Below are 23702 nucleotides of genomic sequence, written 5' to 3'. Positions count from 1 at the left end.
TCAGTCACTTGCTCTGATGGATACAGGTTCTGTGTGCGTGGGAGCACAGCACATGGCCTTTAGCAGTATACCCAGAGAGGAAGGCCCAACCTAGGAGACCCATGAAGAATAAGGGCATATCTTATCACATCTAATTCCTCCTGGGATACAGGAGGCTAAATGTGCCCATGGAAAGGGCCCAGACCAAGAGCTCAAGCCCAGGGTTATAATCTTAGCAGAGCCATTACTTCTGCCCTCCGGCTGATTTGTAGTGAGCCCTGCTTCTCTGGACCTCAGCTTCCTCCTTTGTAAAATGAAGGTATTGGGGCTTAGAAAATGATACCCTAGAGTTTGGTGCCTTGGCACACTGAGTACTTTGAACTGGAGGACACTGGTTGAACCTCAGAAACAAAGTCTTTCTCTGACCTTTTCCTGCCCTTTTTCCTCCTGCTCCTTTTTCTCCCCCAGGGCAGGCCATGGAAACTAGAATTCCTCTTCTCCAAGGCAGGTCATGGAAACTAGAAATATTACTCTACCCCTCCCCCACCTTTCTGTGTAGGAGTTGGCCATAAACAAATTCTCTGACCTACCTTGTCTGATAGTAGGTCATAAGATCCTCATTCCAGAAGGGGTCCTGCCCTATACCAGGGAGGAGGGAATGCAACGCAGAGAGGCCAAGAAGAATCTGAACAAACAGGCCTCGCAGGGCTCCCACACTCAGTCTTTGACTGTTAGATCATATTCTGTCACATTTCTACATGGCTGTCCATTCTTCAGTGAACCTAAATGTAAAAACAGACAGTTTTCTCTGAGTCTTTGGGTTTTCATTTCTGAAGTCTCCTGTGTCACATAAAACTTTGCTTAAACAAATTTTATGCTTTTCTCTTATTAACCTGGCTTTTGTTATAGAAATGTTGACTGTGACCCTTATGATGGAGAGAAAAGGTATCATATCCTTTCAATCCCTTCAAAGATGCTACTATCTCCAGAACATACTGCTAAGGTTCTAGAATTCACTTTGTATGTCAATGTGTACTAGGCATGGCTACAGGACCTTCCACAATCCCAGCCCTGGCAGACTCTTCGGTTTTATCTCCCATGATTCTCCCACAGTTATCCCACTCCCTTGTACTCCACATACCTCTGCAGTTCTAATTTCTCTTTACTTTAGCTTTTTGAACAAACTATCCACCCATCCATCCATGTATCCATTCATACATCCATTCATGCATCTATCCATCCATCCATTCATCCATCTATGCATTCATCTATGCATCTATCTATGCATTCATCCATCTATGCATCTATCTATGTATCCATCCATCCATGCATCAATCTATTCATCCATCCATTCATCCATCTATCCATCCATCTATGCATCCATCCATCCATCCATCCACTCATCCATCTATGCATCCATCCATCCATCCATCCATCCATTCATCCATCCGTCCATCCACTCATCCATCTATGCATCTATCCATCCATCTATGCATCCATCCATCCATCCATCCATCCATTCATCCATCTATGCGTCTATCTATGCATCTATCCATCCATCCATGCATCCATCTCTTCATCCATCTATGCATCCATCCATCCATCATCCATCCATCCATGCATTCATCTATTTATCCATCTATGCATCTATCCATCCATCCATTCATCCATGTATCCATCCATCTATCCATCTATTCATCCACCCATTTGTCCATCCATTCATCCATCCATCCATCCATGCATCTGTCTATTCATCCATCCATCCACTCATCCGTCCATGCATCCATCTATGCATCTATCTATGCATCTATCCATCCATCCATCCACCCATCTATCCATCCATCTATCCATCCACCCATCCATCCATCCACCCATCCATCCATCCACCCATCTACTCATCGACCCATTTATCCATCCATTCATCCATCTATTCAACCAACCAACCAACCAACCAACCAAAAAACCAACCAACCAACCAACCAACCAGCCAGCCAGCCAGCCAGCCAGCCAGCCAGCAAACAAACCAACAAGCAAGCTCTTGAAATATGTCAGGCACTGTCTCAGGTGTGGTAAGGTACAATATAGTCCTTGCCCTCATGGAGCAAGCAAGCAAATACAAGTGTGTTAGAGTTAGGAAATGGAAGATGTAGGATGCTATGGCTGTCTCTAATTAGGGGGGTGTAGCTCTCTCTGAGGAGAGATAGTTCTTTAAGGCGAGCCATGACGGTTGACTAGAGAATAGTCAGGGATGAAGGGAAAGAACATTTTAGGCAAGTGGAACAGCATAGAGGGTGTTGTGAGTGAAATAAACTTGCAATGGAAAGTGCACAGGCAGCAAAAGGGAGGAGAGCCCAATGTGTGGCCGGTTGTTGGTGGGAGGCAACATGATAACAATCTACTTGTCACCATGTTTACCTGGCAAACTCCTATTCATCCTTAGAAACCCTACTAAGACAACTCCTGTGAGAAGTGCCATCCCCAGCCCGAGTTCATCACTCCTTCCTCTATACATCGCTTGTACTTCTGTAAGTGCACCTTCCCCAGCCCTGTGATGATGTCTTTCCACATTTGTCTTTTCTCTGAGATGTCTATTCCTTAGGGCATGGAGCTGTCTATAGTTGTAGTGCCTAGCCCACATGGGTACTCAACAACTGCTTTTGGACAGAATTGGATGGCATGGTGGGTATGCAGCCCTTCCTGTTTGTGTTTCACGAAGGGGCAGGAGGAGTGGCAGGCATGTATATGGTTATCTCTGCATTTGGATTTAAATTCAACAACATTTCCAGAGGGCTGTTTAGACTCACTGGAGTGTGACAAGTTGCTGACCATTTTCTCAACACCAAGAAAAACTGGCTCTGCTGGAGGTATGGAGCTGGCTGGGGCTGGGGCTGGGATACCTGCTTGCTTCTCCCCTGCCTCTCCTTGCTTTTCTGTACCTCCCTCTACACAGTGCACTCGGGAAGCCCCCCGTTCTTCAGGGCTCTGTGGCGGGGTAAGGTGGTGGGTTGAAGCCATGCCCCCCACCTCGGTGCCCACTGGCTGCTGGCCAAGCTGGCTTCTTCGGCAAAGATGCTAATCAATGGGGCCCCAGGCTCCAGGCCAGAGGAGGTCTCTGTTTCTAATTCATATCGACTACTCCCTCCTTTGCCTGCCAATTTGTATCAGGCTGTTGTCTGCAGCGGTGACGGAGAGCTTTGGGCCCATTTGCAGTGATCCATGAGGTGGATCGGAGGCCTCTGCGAGGCTGGGCTGGGGTGTGGGTTGAGGGGCAGCCCTACATAGGAAGACAAACCCTGATCCAGCTGGGAAAGGGCTGCTCCATGTTCTTTATCTACTTAAACTCTGAAAGGGCTGGTCCTTCACCAGGGCAAAAGAGGACAGGCAGTGGATAAAGGAAGAAAAAAAAGGACTCCTTGCTCACACCATGTCACCTGCAAGCCAGGCGCAGGGCAGAAGTTCTTTGCAGTTCCAGCTACCTCCAGATGTGATGTCCTGGACCCAGACATTTCCATCAGTTACCAAGCACGTAGCCCACCCTCATGCTTCAGGGCCGGAGGGAACCATGGGCAAGTGTGGAGGGCCGGCACTGCACAGGCTCCTGGCACAGTCACACTGAACGCTCTCAACAGTCCTGGACAGATACTACGCCTCCCAGATGAATATCATTCGTACCATTGAGGAGATGAGAAAACTGGGGCTTCAAGAGTTTCGGAAGCATGCCTGAGAGCCTGAGGCTCTGCTCTTTTCTCTCTTGTTCTACCTGACTGCAAGGAGTCACCTCCTTAAGAGAGATAGGACTCTTGGCTGGATGTGGTGGCTCATGCCTGTAATCCCGGCACTTTGGGAGGCCGAGGCGGGCGGATCATCAGAGGTCAGGAGTTCGAGACCCAGCTGGCCCACATGGTGAAACCCCATCTCTACTAAAAATACAAAAATTAGCTGGGTGTGGTGGCACACACCTATAATCCCAGCTACTCGGGAGGCTGAGGCAGGAGAATCGCTTGAACCAGGGAGTCGGAGGTTGCAGTGAGCCAAGATTTCACCATTGCACTCAAGCCTGGGCACCAGAGTGAGACTCTGTCTCGAAAAAAAAAAGAATGGAGAGACAGGACACTCATACCTGAAGATGTCAATGGCCATTGTGGCCAGGCCAGGCCACCCTTTATGAACATGTGACCCACAGGCACCCCTTCCCCTGGGGCCATCTGGTCCATGGCCAGGGCTCTGTGCCCCTACTCTCTGCTTCTGAGAATGCCTGGGTCCTCTTCCTCCTTTTTCTCACCTCTGGCCATTGACCCCCAGAAACCCGCACCTTCTTCTAAGCCTTGGTGCAAGAATGAGGGGAGGAGAGCCCCTGCTCCATGGTCATTCTGGGTGGGAGAGAAGAGAGGGGGAGGGGGACAATTCTGTGCCTGGAGGCTTAGGTCAGGCCCAGAATGAGCTCTCCTGCAGCCCCCCTAAGGTCACAGTAACCTTGAGCAGATCGTTTAAGCTCTCAGAACCTCAGTTTTCTCATTTGTAAAAAGCAGCTACACCTCCCAGACTTCTCTAGGGGAGACTTACAAGAGATAGTGAGTGTATGTTGCAGGTACTCAGGGCATGTTAGGAAATGAAAATGAGGAGTTGGAGTTTGGCTGGGGGAGAGGGTCAGGGTGGGTTGGGGTGGGAGGGAGACAGGGGCTGGTGTGTGTGGGAGGGCTGGTGGGATGAGGGAGCAGGGGAGTGTTGAGGGCTGTGGAGAGACCCCTGGGCTGAGTCACAGGAGTAAGGGCAGGGAGGGGAAGTCTGGGGGGTTGCTGAATGCCAGGTCATCTTTGGACTTTGTCCTATGGGTTGCCGCTTTTCCCACATAGAGCTCTTTGTTCAAATGCAGTCCTGTTATGGAGCCCAATGGGACAAGCTGATGAAGGGTTAAACTGAGGCTGGGGCCCCAGAGTCCTGCTTTTCAACCCATCTTCATCACCTCAATCCCAGGCCCTCTGTGGAACTCAAAGAGCTACCCTGAACACTTTGAAAAGCCTCTGCATGGAGAATGAATTGGAGAAGACTTCGCTCAATCTTGGGGATGTCCAGGAGGCCTGAGAGAAGAGGGCTGGGAAAGGGGGCTCAGTGTTTTTGTTCTCAGTGCCCCCATGGCTCCTCAGCCTTGTTGCATTTACCACTGATGATGGCATCTGCTGGAGGCTGGGTCCAGCTATCAGTTCTCCCTCTGGTCAGGTTGCCTTTGTATGGAAAACAGGCAACGAAGGTCACCAGGGAAGCCCTGGGAGGTGCAAGCTAGGTGTCCCTTGAGGGGTCCAGGTAAGGGAGTGCAGCAGTCTCACTGCTGGTTTCCAGGCTCAGAGGTGGATGCCTTGTGGGGTGTCTCACCACATGCCAGGGGCCATCCTATCACCTCCCTTACATACTGTTGCCACGGTAGGGTTGGGACTTCCCTCTTTCTCTCCACTTCACCTGGCTGGCTCCCACGTCTTAGGCCTCAGCTGGGACATAGTTTCCTCCAGAAAAGCTCTCTTGTCCCCCTCTGCCATGCCTTGACTGCCCTGGGCTAGCCTCCTTTGCAGCAAGGATCCCCATGTGCTGTAAGCACCTGCTCATTCGCCTCTTCTCTGCTAGGTTTTACATTTGAGGGTGGGGCACTCTATTGCCAGAGCCTAGCACAATGCCTAAGAGATGGCAGTGAATGAATGAAAGAGCCTTACTCCAGCATGGGTGTAGGCAGAGATCAAACAGCAGTGTGAGCTCCTCGCATCTGAGGAATGACCTTCTAGAGAAAGGCTGCTGAATGGGATGAAGGTCCAGCCAGGGAGAGGTTGGGAGGAGAGCATAGTCACTGGGGCTGCAGAGCTGGGGTGGCCCAGTTCCACTCAGCGCATCTACCTCTTTTCATTGCCACGTCTTCCCTATGGGGGGCTTGCCCTCTAGATCATGCCAGCCCCGGGTGTCGGGCAGTATCTGCTCTCCGTTCTCCATGTCCATCTGTGCCTGAGTGCACTCACCCAGGGGTGTTGGGTAAATCTTTGTGTCCTTGGGTCTAAATGAGCACAATGGGTACAGGGCTGCCTGGGAGTGTGTGTCTGAACACAGGCACACATGGCAGTCACAAGCACGGGTGTCTGTGTATCTAGGTATGGAGGTGACACCTTTGCGTGTACCGCTTTATATGCAGAGCATATCCCAGCGTGCTTTTGTATCTGTGAGTGTGTATGTGCTTGCACAGACATGAGTGTGCCCACTGGGGCAGGGTGGGGCCGGGGCTGTTCTGTCACCATGCTCTGATTAGCCTTCACTTGGAAGCATTTAGGTGACAATTTACAGCTGCACCTGACCCTGGCCTCTCTGCCTCGTCCTGCGTGTGCTGCTACGGCTGCCCCCTGCCCCCTGGCCACATAACTGTGATTTATGGCCGGCCTGTGGGGAGCAGCCCCCTCCCCACTGCCCACCTCTCTGCCTCTCCTGCACCAGATGGGCTGCCTGCTGCTCCCTGGAGCTGCCTTCGCCAGGGAGGGTGAGGCAAAACGACGGACCGCCAGCCCCGGCTGGGACCCCTCCCTCCCCCACGGCTCACTCCCTTTCAGACAGTCCCTGTCATCCTGTCTTGGGCTTGTTCTTGGCTGCTGGGATTGTGAACTGAGATGAGAGGTCAGAGTCTGTGACATAGAACAGAAACTGCCCCCAGCCCCCCATTCATCTCCTCCCCAGACACAGACAGACAGACAGATGGACAGACACAGATAAAAGTACCGACAGGTCCTCATGCAAGGACTGCATGTGCATCTGGGCGCCTGAGCACGCACACGTACACACACACACACACAGTGAGTGCTCGTGGGGGATCTGTGTATGTGTGGAGGCTGGGAAGGAAGCCAGGCCCCCTGCAGCCAGGCCAAGCCTCCCCTGCTCCCTGCCGAGTCTCTGCCCCCTTTCTCCTGTGCCTACACTCCCTGATGCCAAAGGGTATCTTCTCCAGCTCGTGCCAATCCATTATGAAGGTCCACTCAACCAGCAAGGGCATTTCTGGGGGTGTCCCTGGGGTGGGCCCTTAGGGGCTGGGGCTCAACCTTGCACCCCCAGGCTGGCGTTGCTGGAAGCGGGGAGTGGTGGAGAGGCTGTGTCAGGCTGAAGGTGAGCGCTGGAAACAAAAAGATTGGAGTAAATTATTATTCCCCCCATGGCTTTCCCAAGGAAAGTGGAAGCAGCAGCCTGAGGCCCGTTTTCCTATTTGATGGGGAATCAGATAAATGGCAGGCAGCTTGCTCTGATAAGGCCTTGCTCTGGGCACAACCTCTCTCTCTGAAACCCTCTTACTATGCATAGAGGAAGGCTATCTGTGCAGCTGCACCTTGACACAAATATATCTGCACCCGAGATGAAGCAATTCCCCCAGAAATTACAGCAGGGGGATTGCATCTGAGGAGGGGGCCCTGGGGAGGGGCAGGGGCTGCAAGGGAGGGAGGGAAGGAGAGGCCTGGGACAGGCAGAGAGAAGAGGGAGGCGGCTGGGAGGTTGGGAGCGGGAGCAAGAAGTCTAGAGGTTTGCACCGGGGAGGGGCTCAGGAGCATCTTTGTATACAATTTACATTTCTCCCCACCAAGCAGCTTGCACAGAAATATTCTTTTTCTCCTGTATCATCTTGTTCATAGGGACATTCTCACCGCCGCCCCCATCTTCCTCCTGCTGGCTCCACTGCAGCCCTTACCATATTCTCCCCGCTCACAGATTTAACAGGAAAATACGCGGGTGGTCACAGATTTTACAGTTCGTCGCCTAAATGGAGAAGTCTCGGCTGCTTTAGACATTTTCTTTTTTTCTTTTAAAATAAACATTTTACATTTTTTTTGTTCAGTATTCAAAACAAACATTTTTTTAATTAAAAAAAATTTTTGCCTTTTCTTTAAACATTAAAGTGGGGATGGGGTTGTAATGTGATTTAAATAAATAGGTGAATAAACAAATGTCTTTGAAAAGATGGAGAACACAGACTGCTGTTAGATTTGAAACACTTTTCCAACGTGTCACATGGCTTCATGAGTGTGCGTGTGCACGTGTGCATATGTACTCACGTATGTCTGCGAAATATGCATGAATATGCCTGTGTGCGTGGGGTGTGTTCTCATGTTCTCTCTCACACACGCCTAATCTGACAATACCCCAGCCTCTCTCTCCCCTTCCAGCAGTGTCTGCTCATCTCTGTGAGCTTGTATACCTCGCCTCTCCCCTTCCCAGTCTGAAGAACTGGAGCCTCCAGCCTCTCAGGAGGCCTGCAGAAAACCCTCTCATCCTAGAAGGGAAGCTTGGGTAAGAGACCTCCCATCAGGCACAAGGGTCCCCTATCCCCCTATCCCCAGACAGCCCCTCCCCCCTGTTCCTTCTTGACTGGGCAAAGGTGCCCAAGGGCGATGGCAGCAGAGCTTGGCAGGACAAGCACTAGGAAAGAGCCAGGGCAAATACGGGCCTTATCCCCCAAACTCTAGGTCTTGGAGGGACAAGGTGGGCTTGTTGGAGTGGGGCAGGGCGGCAGGAGACACTGCATTTACTCATGGGAGTGAGAGGAAGAAGTGGAGTTTCAGTGCATGTGAGGACGCTCATGCCCCTCCCTCTCCAAACTGGCACCTGCCTTGGGTCTGACCGTCAGAGCAGCTGCAAGACACAAGAGTCAGCGACAGATGCCATAGCCCCAGCCTTTGTCTGAGCAAGAGAAAAATCACAGCCTCTGCTTAAGCCCCTGGGGCAGCTGAGGCTGGAGGCTTTAGTCATCTCACCCTCAACTCCCTCGCCAACCCTGGAAAGCAACAGGGACCTTTGTCCTGTCTCCCAACTTTGGGGACTTTGAGAGGTGACGGGAAAGATGCAGGGAAGTGGAGGTTGTGGGGAAAGATGCTTTGAACCTGTCTGCCTAAACTGCGGGACGCACTCTCAGGACCCACTTGGGGTAGGGGCAGGGGTGTTCTGCTACATCAACCTTGATCAGCTGGAAAAGGGCTGAGCTGGCAGGTGGGAATCAGGCTTCTGGTTTCATCTCTGCCACTTCTCTGTGGCCACCTAGTTACTCTTCTGGACCTTGCTTTTCTCAGCTGTAAAATGTGGGGAAGCAATCACTCAAATGACAGATGCAATGTTAAGTAACATGGATAACTGTGGTTTTTCAACACATATCAGGCCAAGGGGTGAGAATGTGATTGGCTGTAACTGTATCTCACTTGTTACTGGTTTGGGCTGAGTCTGGAGGAGCCAGAGGCCTGGTCTCCTTGCAGGAAATAATCCCTAGAAAGTAAGTAGCCTCTTCCAGGCTGCTGGGCTCTTTAGGACTCATTTGCAAGCTGTCTGTGGAGATGGGTTACAGAAGGCCAACGGGGACTCCAAGAGGAACTACTGTGGATAACCAGGCTGGGGTATGTGGGGGCAGACGCTGATACCATCCCAAATTCTCTGCTGTGGAGGACTTAGCCAGAGTAGGGACCCTGGGAACCGTCATCCCTTTAGAGCAAATAATAGAAAAGCTCCAAGGGAAGCCTAGAAGTCTTAGACAGGTGTCCCATTGATCTTCATATTGGCAAGTCAGTGTCTACACTGGCACATGAACTCCCATCCACCTCTATGGTGAGACTTTGGCTATCATTAATATCACAATAGAAAATTGTTACCACCACTTTTGTATATCACTGACTGCCATTGATCCCGATATTGGAACAGTGATCCCCACATTAGGACATTGATTTTCCTTAACCAACTCTGAATTGGGGCATTGATCTCTACATTGGGATGTTGACTTTCTTACCCATCCGTACAGTGGGACATCAATTTCTCTCAACCAACTCTCTATTGGGACATTGATCCCCAACATGAGACATTGATGACCTCAACCAAATCTTCACGGGGGTATTGATTTCTACATTGGAACTCCCTGTCCTGTCCAACTCTGGATTGGGACATTGATCCCACATTGTGACATTGATTTATTCCTCTCTCTCAGTATCTGGGCATTATCCCCCACCCAACCAGAAACAAGGACGCCGATTGTTATTTTAGGGCTTAGGTTCATTCATTCCACCAATCATTCATTTGTTATAGCTACTATGCGTCAGTTTTGTGCTAATGGTTGGGATCGCTGTTTTTCTTTCCCTTACTACCATCAATCCCTATGTGAAGACCCCAAGTCTCTTCGGTCTTCATATTTGAACACTGATACATGCCTCCTGCATCCATCACCCTCTTCAACCTCCCCCAATGACTTCAACTAAGGTCTCTGTTCATCAGTTGATGTTGAGAGCCACATTGGAAAGTGCACAGTCTTTGGAGTCATGAGTTTGAATTCTGGGCTTTACCACTGGCCAGCCTCAGTTTCCTCATCTTTCTTTTTTTTTTTTTTTTGAGATGCAGTCTCACCCTGTCACCTATGATAGAGTGCAGTGGCTTGATTTCAGCTCTCTGCAATCTCTGCCTCCCGGGTTCAAGCGATTCTCATGTGTCAGCCTCCTGAGTAGCTGGGATTACAGGTGTGCACCACCACGCCAAGATAATTTCTGTATCCTTAGCAGAGACAGGGCTTTGCCATGTTGGCCAGCCTGGTCTCGAACTCGCAGCCTCAAGTGATCCACCCATTTCAGCTTCCCAAAATGTCTTCATCTTTCAAGTGGAGACAAGGATACCTACTTTTCAGATTTCCTGTGCAGGTTGGAGGAGATGATGTAAATGAGAACGCTGAGTGGGACCCAGGCATAGAGAGCATTGCACTTAATGACAAGGCTTTCCCTTCCTTGTTCTCTTCCCCCAGTCTGGGGAGATGGTTCTGAACTCGGCATATCCATGCACGCCCCTCCCACATACCGCTGAGGGGGTGAGAACTTCCCTCTCCCCCAATGCCATGGGCAGCATACCTTGTGAAGTAAGTTGCTCACAAAATTTCAGACCTAGCTCTCATTTTTTAAAATCCATGTTATATAGATAGCAACAAGGAGAGCGACTTTTCTACCCGGAGCCTGTGTGTAATTACATATTTTGGCCGCGTGCTGGGCCGGGGATAAATCTGTATGGTAATGCAGGCCAGGGGCTTATGATGTAGGCACACATGCTAATTTTTAAATCACAAAATCGCGGCTGTTTTTCATTTTCATTTCCGACAACACTGGCGGAGATTAGGTCCTATTAAGCACCATGGGGCCTGTCCTCCCCCGGCCACCTGCAGAGCTCCTCATGGCTTTCACGGGCTTGTGGGGCCTGGCGCTGAAGCAAACACATCCTTCTTAATTGTGGGGCAAAGCTCTGCCCAGCAGGAGGTGCCCAGGTTGGCAGACCAGGGCAGTCTTCTCCCCAACCCCACCCAGGCTGGCAGACCAAGGCAGTCTTCTCTCCTCATCCCCACCCAGGATGGGGCTAGGTCTCACTCCTGCCTGGGAGGAAGAACTTAGAGCCTGCTGTGCCCAGGAGAATTGAAATTCCAGGCTATGCCTCTTCTCATGGGCAAGTAAAGTAGGCACTCACCCACTGGTAGAGCCCCAAGATGTCCTCATGGGCCTGGAGAGCAAGGACTCGGGTCACTAACCGGTCTAGTCCTAGTCCAGCTCAAGTGACCTTGTGCAAGTCACTTCTCTTCCCTGGTCTTTGTCTTCCATCTGTCAAGTCCATGAAATGGAAACTAGATGATCTGGAAAGATTTTGCCCTTGAGCTCCCTGTCCCCTGCCACAGGGCAAGCGGATCAGTGATAACAGCAGCCCACATTCGTCACACACACACCATGGGTAAACTATACATGTTCATGATCTCATGTAATCTTCCCCTTGACTCCCCGAGGTGACAGCGTGTTAAACAAAAATCGCATTTTCACCACTTACTGGCCGGATGATCTGTTTTCTCATCTGTAAAATGGGGGTGTAACTGACAACAGTGCTACCTGATAAGGTATTATCACGATGGAATGAATTGCTGCAGAGTACACAAGCCACTTAGAACAGCGCCAGGCCGAGGGTTGCTGTCATTATTATTACAGATAAGGAGATGGAGGCTGAGGAAAGGATAAGGAACTGACTCAAAGCCACCCAGTTAGAACCCAAGGCGGGACCCACGAGCCTCATCCCTCTCACTGGATGCTTTGCCACCTCCAACTCTTCCTGGCACAAAAGCTTCTCTATCCACCCAGGGAAGCAGTGGCAGGCTCTGCCTCCCTTTATGTCTCATTCCTCATACTGAGCAAAAATGGCAGCAGAGATGCGCTGAGATAAGCAGAGATGTGCGGAGGGGCCCCCTGAATGGGTGTCTGGTTGGGCTGCCACCACAGCCTCGACTCCCAGGGGTGCTTGGGCACAAGGGAGCCAGTCCAGGCTCAGCCCATCGCTGGGGTCAGGCAGACCCTCTGCTTGTTGGAGGAGAGCTGAGGGTGAGGAGGGGCCAGGGAGGAGGAGCTGAGCCCAGCCCCCTTCCATTCTCTCTCCATCTGCACCCAGAAGCAGCTGAGCGTGGAGCGAGGCCACCCCTCCCACTCCCACCCCCTTGCTTTCTCCCCTCCTGGGCGGGGGCTGCCCTGTCTCTAGGGGGGAACCTGGTCTGTGCTCAATTTCATGCCACTTAATTCACAAGTCTGCCCGTGAAAATGGCAACAAATCGGCCCCAACTGCCCAAATGTCCTGTCCCATCTCGGACGTGTCTCCTGCAGCACCCCCCTCCTCTGTCTGACAGCTCCTCACCCATCAGACTGGAGGGGAGCAGCCGTGGTGGCAGCCAGCCGAGGGCCCTGCCACTGACTTAGACCCCACACACATCCCTTCTGCAGCAGAGCCAGGCCCCAGCGGGGGCTACAGCCAAGACCCCAGGTGACCCTCAAGTGCATGGTCAGCAGCCAGGGACTGTTTGTTTGAGTTTGGATTTTAATGTGACTGTGTAATGTTTATTTTAAAATGTACTCTAAGAACAATTCAGTTTTTTTTTTTTTTTAATAAGTAGGACATTCACTTGATTCAAATTTCAAAAAGTGGTCAGGCGAGGTGGCTCACACCTGTAATCCCAGAACTTTGGCAGGCTGAGGTGGGTGAATCATTTGAAGTCAAGAGTTCAAGACCAGCCTGGCCAACATGGTGAAACTCCACCTCTACTAAAAATACAAAAAAATTAGCTGGGCATGGTGGCACATGCCTGCAATCTCAGCTATTCAGGAGGCTGAGGCAGGAGAATCGCTTGAACTCTGGAGGCAGAGTTCAAGTGATCTCTACTAAAAATACAAAATTAGCCAGGCGTGGTGGCACATCCCTGTAATCCTGGCTACTCAGGAGGCTGAGGCAGGAGAATTGCTTGAACCCAGGCGGCAGAAGTTGCGGTGAGCCAAGATTGCACCACTGCACTCCAACCTCGGCAACAGAGTGAGACTCAGTCTCAAAAACAAACAAACAAACAGGCTGGGTGTGGTGGCTTACGCCTGTAATCCCCGCACTTTGGGAGGCTGAGGGGGGCAGATCACCTGAGGTCAGGAGTTCGAGACCAGCTTGGCCAACATGATGAATCCCCATCTCTACTAAAAATACAAAAATTAGCTGGGCGGGGTGGCAGGCACCTGTAATCTCAGCTTCTCGGGAGATTGAGGCAGGAGAATTGTTTGAACCCAGGAGGCAGAGGTTGAAGCAAACTGAGATGGAGCCACGGCACCCCAGCCTGGGCAACAGAGCAAGACTCCATCTCAAAACAACAACAACAAATTTCAAAAAGCATAAAAGAGAGGGCGGAATGTTTCCCTCCACATCTACCCCAGTGTCCTGGTTCTCCCTTTCAACTCCCAGTTTCTATCCCAAGGGGAACCAGTGTCCCCAGATTCTTGGGTGTCCTTCCAGAGAACTTTTATCCAAAAATAAGCAAATATGTATACTCTTTCCCACCTCTGCCACAAATGGTGACATGCTGTACACACTGACTGCACCTCACTGGTCTCACCCATATGTCCTGGTGGCCAGAGCCTCCTCACTCCATCCCCACCCCTCCCACCACAGGGGCTAGTTCTTGCTCCTCTCCCTCCACCTACCCACCAAAAGGACTTTGAAGCCACAGAGTCCAGAATTCATGTCTTGCCAGCTTCAACTATTCTCTGGGTGACCTTGACAAGTTCATTTCCTCTTGGACCTCAGCTTCCAATTCAGTAAAATGGGAATATTCATGTACATCCACCTCACAAGACTATTGGTGGGAGGGTAGGTAGTAAAGAAGATACTGGGCTGGGTGAAGTGGCTCATGTCTGTAATCCTAGCACTTTGGGAGGGTGAGGCGGGTGGGGTGGATCGTCTGAGGTCAGGAGTTCGAGACCAGCCTGGCCAACATAGAGAAACCTCATCTCTACTAAAAATACAAAATTAGCCAGATGTGGTGGCACATGTCTATAATCCTAGCTACTTGGGAGGCTGAGGCAGGAGAATTGTTTGAACCCGGGAGGTAGAGGTTGTGGTGAGCCAAGATTGCACCATTGCACTCCAACCTGGGCAACAAGAGCAAAACTCTGTGAAGAAGAAAGGAAGAAGAAGGAGAAGGAGAAGGAGAAGAAGGAGAAGGAGAAGCAGAAGAAGGAGAAGGAGAAGGACAAGGAGAAGGAGAAGGACAAGGAGAAGGAGGAGGAGGAGGAGAAAGGAGAAAGAAGGAGAGGAAGAGGAAGAGGAAGAAATAAGAGGAAGAGGAAGGAGGAAGGAGGGAAGAAGAGGAGGAGGAGAGGGAGAAGAAGAAGATGATACTGGATGCAAAGTGAGGAAGTGAAGTCTATCTGTTCCCTCCTCATCCCTTTCCCCCACCAGGGGAATGCCTACTCATCCTTCAAGCGCCAGTTCAATGTCACCTCCTCCTGATGCCTGCCTGTTGAAGGAATTGAATCTCCCCTTTGCATCTATAGTGCTTCAGACCAGCCTCGAAGAGAATGTCACTGTGATGTGGTATAGCCATCTATACTTGTCCTACTGCTACAAGGCTATGAGGCACTTTAAGGCTTCTGATGAGGCAGGAACCAAAATACTAAGATGTGAATATTTACAGCCTTTCTTTTGCCACGTTCCCACATCCAAGCTGATCAAGGTGACAGATAGAGATACAAAGTGGAAGATGCTTCACTGAAGAAAGAGCATAAAGTTAGCAGCAAACCTGGAGCAGAATAGAATTGATCCAGTCAGAGAGGTAAAGGCAAGAGAGAGCAGAGCTGGAGTTTTAGGAGAGACAAAGGAAAAAGGAAAAAAGGGGTAGAGGAGTGTATGACCTATGACACTTTGGGGAAAGACAGGCCTTCAGAGGATCTGGAGAGAGTTTTGCTGTCTGTTGTATGACAGAGTTTCTCTCCCCACCTTGCCGCTTGTTCAAGAATTTTGCAAAGCCTTCAATGCTAATCAGTGCTTTTGGAGACTATCAGAGTTTCTTTGGGATGTGACCCAGGCTTCAACTGGTCTAAGATTTGTTCAGGTTGCATTGTACATTTTGGGCCCAGCTCAGTAAGTATGCAGAATAATATAAAGATGAGACAAAAAAGCAGGTGGAGGGACAGGAGGAGGAGTGCATACAGGCTGTGGCTCTCTGTTCCCTCTCTGGGCAGACCACCACAATGGATGACGTTCATGCGTTCATGACAACATGTTCCGCCCGGAGCCCCGGATTTTGATGAGTCATCTCCCCAGGTCCCGTCTCTCCCAAATTGCGGATAAAGCCCTAAGATTTGTAATAGACACAACCACTGAGGATGCATCAGAAATACTCCCTCTCTGTGGTTTTGGTGCAGACAGGAGGGGATGGGTGTTGGAAGTGATTCTCGTTCAGCCTTTCTTTCTTCCCCTCTCAAGAAAGCTTATCAAGAAGCACACAGCTAAATACTTGTAGATAAATATTACTTCCTTTGACTCCTTCTAGGAATCTGAGGTAGGATTAATGTTCTTTTATGTCAACTTCCAATTGTTTATTGTTAGCATGTAGAGATACAATTGATTCTTGTATATTGACCTATTATGAAATTTTGCTAAATTTAATAGTTCTAGTTTTTGGGGTTTTTTGGGTTGATTATTAGAGTTTTCCATGAAGACAATCATGTTGTCTGTGAATAAAGATGGTTTCTATTTTTCCTTTCCAATCTGTGTGTCTTTTATTTCTTTTTCTTGTCTTATTGCACTGGCCAGGATCTCCAGGGCAGTGTGAAATAGGAGTGATAACAGCAGACACATTTGCCTTTTTCTGATCTAAGGGGGGAAAATGTCTCCATTTTATAGTTGAGAAAATTGAGCCACAGAGATGTTCAGCCACAAGGCCAAGGGACCCCAGCTAGTCAGTTGGCAGTGCCAAAATCAGAGCCCAGATCTGCCTGTCTCCAAAGCCTGTGCCCTTTCTACTGCTTCAAGCTTTGTTGTACAAAAGCATGGAGTTATACTAATTTCCTCTCTGAAGCCCTCAGTTCTCCACCCAGGTCTAGGAACATAAACAGCTGCTTGGCGAACCCTTGCTATTTGGTTGCAAGTGGTGAGCTAGAGTGGAAGGCATGAGCTGGAGAGCCACATGGGGTAATTTCCTGCCTTGATGTGGGTAGAGGTGCACAGTGAGGTTGGGGATGGAGGGATTTCCATTCCACTCTGCAGCCTGACTTCAGGAGGAATGATCCCTTAGGGACAGAGAGGACAGCTCTTAGAGACAAATGCCGGATTCGGTTTAGAAGACTTCGAGGGGCAAAAGTGGGTGTGGGGCACAACTGGGTTTTTAAGAGGAAGGAGAAATGATGGATCAAAATGAAGACTGTTATGACTGACTTCCCAGGGTTGAAGCCCAATTCCACCACCTACGAACCATGTGACCCTGGGAGAGTTACTTAGACTCTCTGTGCTTTAGTCTTCTCATCTATAAAACAGGGATAATTGTGTTTCTACCTCATATACTCATTGTGTAGGTTACATGAGTTAATACACAGTTAAGTGCCTCCATGGCAACTGCTATCTCAGGGTGAGTGATTGTGACTTTTAGTGAGTCACAGAACTGCTGGGGGGACTTCTAGAAGTCATAAGGGACAGTTCCTCCTCCTTTGAAAACACACATATATCCTGATCGAGCCCCTGCAATTGTATGTAGAGAGAGATGTGTTTCTCCCAAGTGGCCAAGTTACTTAATTTCTCTGAGCCTCTGTTTCTTCAGAAATAAAATGGGATAATGAGCCTTATCTCACACTATGAAGAGGCAAACAGATAAAGCATGGGAAAGCACTGTCAACACTCAGTAACAGTAAAAATAATGACAACTTCCAAGTGCCTCCTCTCCACAAGGCACCTGAGGGTGCTTAATCTGTGTTTATGCCCCTGTGAGTTAGATGAGATGCTCCACTTACTACATGAGGACACCAAGCCCCAGAAATCACGTGACATACAGACCATCAGCCAGGGTTGAGCCCAGGTAGGCCGATCTCTAAAGCCTGGAGCTTGATTAGTTTTGTACAATTCTCCTTCCGGGACCAAGGGGCCTGAGCTGCAGCATCTGGGTACAGGTGCCCCAACCCCCAGGCATCCCCTCCCAGGCCTTTCCCTGGGTGAGGGGCTGCCCTTCAGTCACTCCCTTGTCCAGCCAAATGCGGGCGGATGGCTGGCGGCTTTGGTGCATGAGGCAGATGGACCTTCACAAAAGCCCCCGCACCTCTCCAAGCTGGTCCCCCCCACACGCCTGATTACTCCCCAATACCCAAGTTACCATTGATACAGTGGTGTCGGGTGATTCAATTAGTGCAGCCGGCATGAAGGCAACAGCACAAAGAGCTGGGGTAGTTAGAAACTCATTTTCTTTTGATTATTATAGCATCTCACACGTGGAAGCAGAAAATTATAGGCTCATGTGTCTTTGCTTAATATCCTCTGGGGCCAGATTTGTCGTCATGTTGAAGTTAGCTGTCAGAATTGACAAAATCATGCAGAGTTGATGGATTTACAGTGCCGGGGCCCAGCCAAGCCGGAGAAGTGCAGACTTACACAGAGACACAGACAGAGACACACACATAGACACAGCCACACACTCCCCTACACCCTGCAGACACAGATCAGCCCTGCTTTAAGATACTGATAGACACACTCACAGTGATTCGTGCACAGATACGCACACTCCTCACACGCTGAAACACGCCCATTCAGACCCACACAGAGACACACACATACTCCACACATACCCACACCATACAGACACACACGTACTCATACCTAGCACACTACTATACACTCACCAGTCTCACATCCCCCTGCACCAGTACACTCCTCCCAGACACACCCACACACACACCCTACATCCCATGTACTGAGAAGATACACAGTCATGCACACACTCACCCTCCATGCTGATAACCCCACCCTTCCAGATGCTGATACACCTAGACACCAACACACACTGTCGCACACCCACACAGGTGTATACAGATACACAGACACACTGCTGACTCATCCCCTCCCAGACACTCACCCCTCCACACTAATACACACTCACCTAGACACACTCAGATCTGCATACACCATGCATGTGCACCCATGCAGACACACTCAGATACACCCGTAGATGCTGACATACACACATTCAAACATACACACCTCGACAGACTCCAGTCCAGATGCACATGTACACAGACAAAATCCCCGGCTTCACACACACACATTCAGACCCATACAGAGATCCATGCAGAGACGGGGTGCACACACCCACACGCACGCAGAGCAGGAGACACACACAGCTACAGCATGCACAGGCGCCAAGTTAGAGGGATACGCTTCTACACAGGCCCAGATGCCCAACAAATACATCAGCACATCCATGGGGGACGGCAGAGAGACGGGGATGAGGCAGAGTCACAGATCCGTAAAACAGAGGAACGCATTCACAGAGACCTGGGGACACGGGTGCGGCTCCCAGCTTCCACCCCTGCAGCCCCCTTTTCTTTTCCCTTCTTTCTCCCTTCATCCTCATCCTCCACTGGCCTGGCTGGGAGGAAGAGATCCTGGGGAACTATATGGAAATGGAAATGCAGGTGAGGACTGGGGCGCCCCCGACCTCTCAGCCAGTATAGCCCAGCCCCTGGTTTCTGTTTGTTTGAGTGAATGGTAGCCAAAAGGGTCCTGGGGTGGGGTTGGTGATGAGGCGGTGTTGTGTGTTCAGAGGGGGAAGGGCTTGTACCTTCACTGAGCACCCATGACTGTCCCCGTTTTACAGAGCTAGAGACAGGCCCTCAGAAGGCCAGTTCCTCCCTGACAACACACAGGGTGCTTTCACAGCAATTAACTAAAGAAGCTCCTGGGCCGAGTGCACACTTTGATGAGTGGACAAGAGCTGCACACTCAGCTGCCACCGACACAGGATGGTTCTCGGAGGGGAATTCCTGGGAGAGGACAGGAAGGCTGGCTAGTGCTGGAAGGTTCCAGCCCACTGCCTCTCTTTGTAGAGCTCCCCACCCCTGCCCACCAATAGATAATGGGGCATCTGCTATGGGAGAGGGCTGGGGCCTGCACCCCAAGGTCTCCCAGGCAGAGGGACCAGACCCGCTGCTGTCTGTGTGGTGGGATAGTGGTGATGAGCAAAGACCAGACTCACACAGGCTTGGGCCCAGGCACGGCGCATCATTTGGAAAGCACTAGGTTACTGTTGGCGTCGCACCAGAGGAGAGGAGGAGCCCGTGGCAGCCCTGCCAAAGCCCCGAAGAGATGGGCTCTGATGAGTCCTAGAGCCTGTGAGCCTTGGCGTGGCCAACCTTCATTCCCTCAAAAGAGGAAAATCCTGCCCACGCTCCATGGCACACACATGAGACACCTCATCCCCTTCTTTCAGCAACCCTGTGAGGTTGGTCCTCTCATCCCTATTGGCCAAGGAGGAGCCTGTCAGATGCTCAGAGAGGTTCATGACTTGTTTGAGGTTACACAGCTCAGAAGAGCCAGGATTTCAACCCAGGGCTATTTGACTTCCAAGTCCTTGCTCACTCCCCTCCATCACCTGAGGCTGGCCTTCCTCTGGCATAGCAGCCAGGAGGGACCCCCTAGCTCAGTCAGGCCTTAGGGTCCAGGGCCAGCCACTCACTTCCCTGGAGAAGCTTAACCCCAGGGCCACTCCCCAGTGGGTAGGAGGCAATGGCTTGAGTTTGGGGGGGTCAGACCCAGCTGGATTCAAATCCCAACTCTACAACCTTGGGGGAAATCACTTTGCCTCTTTGAGCCTAACTTCCTCATCTGTCAAATGGGGATAAAAATAACTCCATTTAAGAGTCGGAGAGAACACATGTGCAGGGCTTAGTCCACAGCAGGTATTTCATACGCCAGAGCTGGTTTTTGTGGTTCAAGGCTCCCCAGCACATCTAGTGAGGTATCTTCAGCCCATTCCCATGCTGGGTTACCCATTTTCTGCTCTTCCCTGCCTCTTCCATAGCCACTGCCCTGGCCCCAGCCCAGGCCTCTGGCTTTTGAGGGTCTTGGGGCCTGGGTGTCCCTGGAGACTTGGAATAGATTCATGGACTTCTTAGGGTTCCAGGCAGGATTCAGGTCAGGGGTTCTCAATCCTGGCTGTGCATTAGAATCATTGAGTGGTGTTTTTTTTGTTTGTTTGTTTTTTTGTTTTTGTTTTTTTTAATTCCAGTGTTCAGGCTCTTCTTGCAAAGGTTCTAATTGAGTTGGTCTGGGGTGAGCCCCAGGCATTAATCCACATTTTATGTTCCCCAGCTGACTAGGGTGCAACCAGGGCTGAGAACCACAGAGCTGCTATGGCCGGGGGGACTGGCAGCATTGGCATCAGCTGGAGCTTCTTAGAAATCCAGAACCTGGCCAGGCACGGTGGCTCTCACCTGTAATCCCAGTAGTTTGGGAGGCCGAGGTGGGTGGATCACTTGAGCCCAGGAGTTAGAGACCAGTCTGGCCAACATGGAAAAACCCTGTCTTTCCAAAAGTTACAAAAATTTAGCCAGACACAGTGGTGTGTGTGCCTGTGGTCCCAGCTATAATACTTGGGAGGGTGGAATGGGGGGATCACCTGAGCCCAGGAGGTCAGGGCTGCAGTAAGCTGAGATTGCACCACTGCACTCCAGCCTGGGCAACAGTGAGAACTTCTCAAAAAAAAAAAAAAAAAAAATGCCGGGCACAGTGGCTCACGCCCGTAATCCCCATACTTTGGGAGGCCAAGGTGGGAGGATGACCTGAGGTCAGGAGTTCAAGACTAGCCTGGCCAACACAGTGAAACTCTGTCTCTACTAGAAATACAAAAATTAGCCAAGCGTGGTGGCGAGCACCTGTAATTCCAGCTATTTGAAAGGCTGAGGCACAAGAATCACTTGAACGCAGGAGGCAGAGGTTGTAGTGAGCTGAGATTACGCCATTGCACTCAGCTGGGGCAACAAGAGCGAAACTCTGTCTCAGAAAAAAAAAGGGCAGAACCTCACCCAGACCCCCCAGATCAGAGCCTGTGTCCATCCGAGGAGGATCTCCAGCGGCTTCATGCTCATATGAAAGCTCGAGTGGCCCTGCTGTGGCCCAGTCGGCTTCGATGGACACTGTGGGATCAAGGCTCCCGTTAGGATTTACTTCCGTGGTGACGCGTCCTCTTCTCCAGAGAGGACCATCAGGGGCTGGAACATCTCCGACCCACTGCTCTGAGGGGGATTCCTAGTGACCTCTGCTCCTCCTGCCTCCTCCATCTGGGTCTGGTCTTGGAGATATGCTAATCAGCATGGGAGTCTACCCTTCACATAATTATCATATATGAGGCACTCCTCATCTCGGGGTAATTTTCTCATCTGCATAATCGTCTTTGACTTCCTTACAGATGTAAAAAACCCCCTTACCTTGGGCGAGTTAATCTTCATTGATTGAATATCAAATTCCTTCGAATGTGGGAGAAGAGGCTTTGCTTTCCCAGCAGCAGAACGCTCTGAGGCCGAAAGCTGTGCTCAGCCGGAGGCCCAGGGACGTTCACTTTGGACGTTGCCCGGCTGGTCAGCGGCCCCTTCCGCTTCCCCTCTGACCGACCCACTTCCTCCGTGCTGCACCTTTCCACTTCCGCTTCTCTCCTGCTTGCTCTTTCTCCGTTTTGTCTTCGTCTTTCAGTCTCTGTTGTGTTCCTGAGTGTCTTGGTCTTTGGTTCTGGTTTTTGTTGTTGTTTTCTTGAGACAGGGTCTTGCTCTGTCGCCCAGGCTAGAGTGCAGTGACATGATCACAACTCACTGTAGCCTCAACCTCCTGGGCTCAAGCAATCCTCTCCCCTCAGCTGAGAGTAGCTGGGATTACAGGTGTGTGCCACCATGACCGGCTAAATTTCTGTGCTTTTTGGCCAGACGGGGTTTCACCATATTGCCCAGGCTGGTCTCAAAGTCCTGGGCTCAAGCAGTCTGCCCTCCTTGGCCTGCCAAAGTTCCTGGATTACAGGCGTGAGCCACCCTGCCTGGCCAGCTCCGCTTCCTTTCTTTCTTGGTCATCCCCTCCCTTCCCTATCTCTCCAAGTCTCAGACTCTCTCTTTACTTGAAACCCCAAGGGTCTCAGCTGTGTCCCCACTCACAACTTGGTGAAAGAAAAAAAAATCCAGCACAAACTCATTGCGGAAGCTGCTGAGACTCTTGGGAAGACGGAGGGTCTCAGCAGGGGTGGAGGTGGTGGTAGGAGGGAGGAGGAGAGGTTGTCCTGGGGCTGTGACGCCCTGGTTCCCAGGTCCTGGCTGGGACACCCATCCTCAGGTTAGAAAATATCAGACCTAACCAATAAGAAATGTTGTAGGTCTTCACAAAAACCATGTGAGTGATATTTTCCTATTTTACAAACAGGGATATGATCAACATATTCAAGTCCCTTGAGTAATGGCAGGATCAGGATTTGAACCCCGGCCTGTTTTACCCTGAAGACAGCCCATGATTATCCAGGAGGAGGCTCAGGCCAGGCCTTCTGTTCCCAGTAGGACTTGAAGCAGGTGAATGAGTCAGCTTAAGTCTAGAATCTGTCATTTCTCCTCAGTACTTTCCCCTGTCTCAAGAATGAGCCCTCAGAGGTCATCTGGGTTCAGGCCATGGGAGGAATTTTCAGGGACTTTAGACAAGAGAGGACACAGAATTCCTTCTCCCTCTGGGGCCCTGGGCTTGTATTACTTTGTTTTTGTTTTGAGACAAAATCTTGCTCTGTCACCCAGGCTGTAGTGCAGTGGCACAATCTTGGCTCACTGCAACTTCCCCTTCCTCGGTTCAAGAGATTCTTGTGACTAAGCCTCCCAAGTAACTGGGATTACAGGTATGCACCACCATGCCTGGCTAATTTTTATATTTTTTAAAAGTAGAAACAGAGTTTCACCATGTTGGCCAGGCTGCTCTTGAACTCCTGGCCTCAGGTGATCTACCTATTTTGGCCTCCCAAAGTGTTGGGATTACAGGCGTGAGCCCCCCACGCCAGGACTCACTTTGTCTTTGAAGGGCAGGAAACAGACTTTCCAGTTTCATCTCCGTGGAGGAAGTTATGCCTGAGGCTAAGCCCTGCAGAACTTGGCGCATACACTTTAGACTTTCTGGTTGTTTACCAGATTATCCATACATCTATGTTTTTGCTGAGCACCTTCTATGCTGTGACCACTTTGGAATGCACAGGTGATTTAAAAAAAAAAAAACAAACCGATGGGGCACAAGTCCAGTCCTGCAGGAGTCCACAGTCTGGTCAGAGAATTAGATATAGGAACAAATAATTACAATGCACTCTGATAATCACGTCTGTGGAGGTTTCTGTGGGTGCAACGTCCTCTGCTACAGAAAGGGAAGATTTCAGT

General features: G+C 50.5%; 1 long non-coding RNA gene across 1 annotated transcript; it reads right to left on the bottom strand.

Annotated features, from left to right (window-relative positions):
• Window positions 1-563: 563 nt before the first annotated feature.
• On the bottom strand, window positions 564-21872 carry LOC116553351. The gene is made up of 2 exons (XR_004269720.1): window positions 21747-21872; window positions 564-761 (listed from the first exon to the last, which is right to left on the bottom strand). It is a non-coding gene; the product is annotated as an uncharacterized LOC116553351 (long non-coding RNA).
• Between the last annotated feature and the right edge of the window lie 1830 nt (window positions 21873-23702).

Source organism: Sapajus apella, unplaced genomic scaffold, assembly GCF_009761245.1.
Source record: "Sapajus apella isolate SASKATOON/1434 unplaced genomic scaffold, GSC_monkey_1.0 scaffold12, whole genome shotgun sequence".
Taxonomy (NCBI): Eukaryota; Metazoa; Chordata; class Mammalia; order Primates; family Cebidae; genus Sapajus; species Sapajus apella.
This window is presented reverse-complemented; position numbering and strand designations above follow the sequence as displayed.